The sequence below is a fragment of the Lolium perenne genome, chromosome 3 (assembly GCF_019359855.2).
Source record: "Lolium perenne isolate Kyuss_39 chromosome 3, Kyuss_2.0, whole genome shotgun sequence".
Taxonomy (NCBI): domain Eukaryota; kingdom Viridiplantae; phylum Streptophyta; class Magnoliopsida; order Poales; family Poaceae; genus Lolium; species Lolium perenne.
This window is the reverse complement of record NC_067246.2, coordinates 159492943-159498457: the sequence shown is the minus strand read 5'-3', so window position 1 is coordinate 159498457 and position 5515 is coordinate 159492943.

Below are 5515 nucleotides of genomic sequence, written 5' to 3'. Positions count from 1 at the left end.
AATTTATGTTTCCTGTATTTTGATTCCTGTTGTTTTTTCTTTGTGTATTAATTTGCTTTTCTTCTCTTGCTTTTTAACTACAGAACCATCGAACTCTTTCCTCTCTTCCCCCACTACCTGAAGGTGGGGAAGTGGATGAGCGGGCCTTTGTCGCCGACAACTCGCAAGAATCCTCCCTTCTTGAGAGTGAACCCGCAGATTCTCATAGAACCGCAGGTTCCTCTAACAAAGACACACAGTCAGAACAACATTCTGACTCTGCTCAATCCGTCTCTCCTCCTCATGCCGCTTCTCCGGATGGGAGCAAGAGGAAGAGAAACGACGAAGAAGAAGATTTCGGCGCGTCCAAACTTGCCAAACCAGCTGCCGAGGAATCTTCTTCAGACGATCAAGAAGCCTTCGAATCCTTCACCATGACCGGCGTTGTTAGCTCGTAAGTTGTTCTTTTTTGTCTTTTCCTATCTCCTTTACTTTCGGTTCCCTTATATTATATTTGTCTGTTATATTGACAGAGCTGACGAAGGAGAAGAAGAAGAACCCAAAGCTCATGGGCCAGCTCCTAAGAGCACCTCTAACACGCTGGTTTTTTCCGAGGAACATCATGTTGCTTCAGAAGCGTCGCCTCCCCCGCAACATGACCCTGAAGCACCAACTCCAGTATTATTACATGATTCCTAATACAATTATATATTCCTTATCCATAGACGGCGCCAATTGACAAGGTATTAACTTATCGATGCCTATTAATTGTAGACTTGGGTTTCGTAAGAAGTAGAGGGCAAGTAGATCTCGAAGGTTTCATTCGACAAAGGTGTTTCGACTAAACTTGCGGTGGTTTCTGTTGACAATGAATCGATCCTTTTCTCTTCCCTCGGCTCCCCTTTACATAGGATGCGGAGCCGAGGGATTTCGTGCCGTACAAGTCCCAAACTTCGGGAAGGCACGTTTGGGCCTTTCCCGTATTATTACATGATTCCTAATACAACTATATATTCCTTATCTGAAACTCTCCGGGCTTCTGGGCCTTCAAAGCTTCGGGTCGTGGACCTTCAGATAACCCGGGTACTTTATTCGGCAGACCTATTCGGCATGCCTATGTCAGTCAGTGTTGGCTCCATTAGCGTGCTCATGTGGCGATTGCTACTCGCTTTGCTTGTGGTGCTGCCTTTCCAGATGATGGACTTGAGTTTCTAGGAAGGAGGACACTGGCGAACCAACAAACTAGTCAGCCAAATTAGGCACCCGACGAATATTATGATCAAGGGCGAATTGCCGAGATTGTATTATGTCAAACTAGGGTTACAAGTGTCTTGTGACTCTCGTCTGATTGAATTTGTCCCTTCTCGGTGGCAAGGAGCTATCCTCCTTCGCTATACACTCAGTCCAACCATTACATTGGGACAAAGCTTGTGAATAAGACTCACAATTCCATCAAATGCATTCCCATTGGACTATGATACCACCAAGTATGCTACTCTAGATGCACGCCTCGGCTTCGAGATAGCTAGGAAGCACTGGCATCTAGTCGGCTACAATAGCATTATGGCTCGCCTCAATGTAGATATGATGTAATGGATTGACATAAATGGTTCAAATTATGAATGAAGTTGCATTGTTTTGCATTCGAGAATTGCTACATCATACACAGTTGAGTACAAATACAAACGTGTGCAATGGCCTCACACATTACACACGATTTGTTACATCAAAATCGTGTGTTGTATGCAGACACTCCTCTTGCATGAAACAATCGTGTGCTTTTTGCTCACAAGTCGCAAAAGGTTTAGTCTTGCCTTGTCGTGTGGAAAATATGGGCTCGTCATGTCGGGAGGACGAAATCCTTGCAGCTGTTCTTTTTTTTACTATAAATTAGGACCGGCCTTCGTCCTTGTCCAGTCGCACTACACTCCACTCCACTCCACAGACCACAACCGCCCATCTACTTAGATCCACGACGACAAGGAGATCGCCCCGGAAGATTACCTAGCCGACGAGGCGGAAGCTAGCCGCTGGCCGGAGATCCACACATTTGGAGGATGGTCCTGCCGCTGATGCCTCGTCCTCATCTTCCTCCATGGCCATGGCCACGACCTCCACCATGGCCAGGACGGCGTGTGACTGCATGCATCGTCACCGTCCCGCAGGTTCGCTTCTTATCTTTTCCATTTTTACCGTATATTTACAGCACACAAATCTACTATAAACACTGGTGTTTTTGTTGGCAAGGTTGGATTATATTTTGATTTAGATCTATGTTTTATTCATTAGTTCGATCCATTAGTTTGCTTAGTGCAGATGTAGTAATATGTTAGTTAGATCCATTAGTTTGCTTAATGCGGATGTAGTAATGTCTTAGCGCAGATCCAATATATATTTATTCGGCCTTGATTAGGTTATAACCGATGATTAAAATGTTAACAAGATGGTTCTGTATTTACCTAGTTCCGTCGACCAACTATGCTTCTACATCAAAGTTGGTAAATATAGAAATCATCTTGCTGACTAGGCATGTACAAATCTGTTTATATATTTATTCAGTCTTGATTGGATTTATGAGGTCAATGATCATTAAATTAAGTACCATAAAAGGATGATTCTATCCAACCTTGCACATCATATTAGTGTCACAATGATTTGTTCGAACCTTGTGCTTTGCCAAGCAGTTCTCATCCTGCCTAATACTTGGTTCGAGCGGATTGTGTCACTGCGTGTGTTTGGTTGTCACTGCGTGTGTTTGGTTATACGAGACCTTCAATTAATATGTGGTTCCATCCTGTCAGTTCTTTTATGATGATGATGATTAAAATATTAGCGAGATGGATCTGTATTTACCAAGCTCTATCGAACAACTTTGCTTCTACATAAAACTTGGTAGATGTAGAAATCATGTTGTTGACTATATGAGGCACATACAAATATGTTTATATATTTATTCAGTTTTGATTGGGTTTATGATATCGATGATTAACATGTTGACAACATGATCTGTAGATACAGATTCATCTCGCGATGAGGCACATATATTGTTTGTTCATTCTTTTGATATTCTGATGTTTAACCACAGCTAACTCCACCTCTATTCTATACACTTGGTCATAGGGCCGGATCTTAGTTTGGTAACTCTGCATAAGATAAAGGAAATCAAATGTGTGCGATGTCGTGTTCGCAATCGCTTTGCCTCGGCGTTCTGACGTGTGATTACCAATCATGTGGAATTTAAATTATTGATAATTATTTTCTTGTTAGTATTTTATCACTTTCTTCTTCATTATTTGCAGGACATGCAATGGCACGGCCGCGACAACATGGAAGGAACTCCGTTGCAAAATAATAAGGTCGCACACCTTAAACTTCTCCATCCATATCTTCGCAATGATAAATTAATGGAGGAATCTCGTATCCTTTTGGAGACATGACTTGTTTCCAGTCATGTTTTCGCAAGAATAAGTGAAAAAATTTAGTATCCTTGTAGAGACGTAGAATTGAAAGGAATTTTTACCTTCCTTTCCTCACGAAGACAAAGACGTAACTAAGAAATGCTACAGATTCTCTTCTTTTGTGTATTTTTCTATGTATTTGTCGCTAATGTATGTATACAAATGATGTATTAGATGTGCAATATAATTGAGATTTGGTACTGTATTTGCATGTATTTGCATGAGCATCCGACTGGTCATACACCTGCTAGTATCATGGTTCTGCAGCTACAACGGGCATGTTTTGTCTAAAATCTTTTGCGATATTTTGTAAAGCAAACGATTCGCGTAAACATAGAAGAAGATCTGATCTGGAGTGAAAATCCTTGGTTAGTTAGTATATAGTTCATTCTGTTTTAGTTCTTTTAGTTCACCTGTGAAATGCAAGAGAATATCATCATAGGTGTACTTCTCTGCAATTTCCCCTTCTATGTTTACTAGCAAACTGTTGGCAAGCAATCTGGTTGGCGGCGAGCATGATCACCACTAGAATGTGAGTTTCCTCCAAATCTGGAATATCAATGGAATGGTTTGCAAAAAACTCAACAACTCGAAAAAAGAAGGCTTCCCAACCATCATCTGATCTCATCTCATCAAGGCGGACCCTTGTTGAGAACACTAGACGCATGGCATTTACTATATCTTGTGATTTATTTTGCAAAGCTTGGCCAAGATCTTCGGTTATCTCCAATATTTCTTGCATCAAACATAAGAGAAGTATGAACTCAAAAGAGGACAAGTAGATGAAAGCGGTATCTCCATCTGCACGAATTGATCCAGCTGATCCATCCGAAGCTATTTTCTGAAGCACTAAACTTACTGCATTAAACATGTCTTTTAGGCTAGATATCGAACCCAAGTGTGAACCCCATCTTGTATCGCCGGATCGTTTTAATGCACGTATTTGGTTTGCACCTTGACCGGTTTCAATGTCATCAATAGCTAGTAACCGAGCTAGTTCATCCAACTGAGCATCATGAAGCTCGTCATGGCGCTTCGCGGAGGAGTCAACAGTGTTAACAATGAACAGAAGTTTCTGAAAAAATTATGCCACGGGAACCACTTCCTTGGATGCAGCCACTAGCGCAAGTTGCAAACGATGAGCATAGCAATGGACATAATATGCATATGGGCATTCGCGAAGAAAAAGAGCTTGCAATCCATTGAACTCTCCCCTCATATTACTAGCCCCATCATACCCCTGGCCACGAAGGTTTTGAACATCAAAAGCATTTTCGGATAACACAGAGCTCAATACCTCTTTAAGTGTCGCGGCTTTGGTGCTTGTCACATGTATCAAGTCAAAGAACCGCTCTTGCAATATGCCATCTTTATCCACAAATCTGAGAACCAAGCCATCTGCTCCTTTTTTGCTACATCACAAATCTCATCCACCAGAATAGCAAACTTGGAATCCCCAATCTCTGAACTGTGAATACATCTGAATACATCCGGACCGAGCCACTGCTGCTGGCTGCAGCAGTGCGGCACACCGCGGACGGGGCTGGCGACCAACCTCAGCCTTTTGCCGGCCTCCCGCCGGCCAACCTCTGCCACCCGCCGGCCAGCCGTCCGTGCCGCCGCGCCGTCGAAGGAGCCCCAAGGTCGAACGAGACTGGAGATAGAACAGAACAAGGCGAGAACAGGAACAAGTTGAGAAGCTACGTGATTTCAGTCTCCTTCCAAAACAGGCGTAAATAGCTAATGGGCTCTACAGACTAATGGGCTATATGAGTAGTAGTAGTTTTTTTGCAAATTCGTTGGGGGGGGGGGGGCACGGCCCACTTTGGCACCCATGAAGGTCCGCCTGTGCATGCAGCTGAATCTATCCCGGAAAGTACATATTTGCAGATCCATTACTGAGAAAGCAGATTCAGAAGCGGGCAAACATGCTAGTAATTCATTATTTTTCAAACATGCTAGTTAACCTCTCTAATAGATTATGACACTTATTTATTCTTCTGTATAGAGCAACTCTTCTACTTAAGGATACATACATGGTAGGAACTATGCCATTAAACATAAGATTGCTGCTTCCT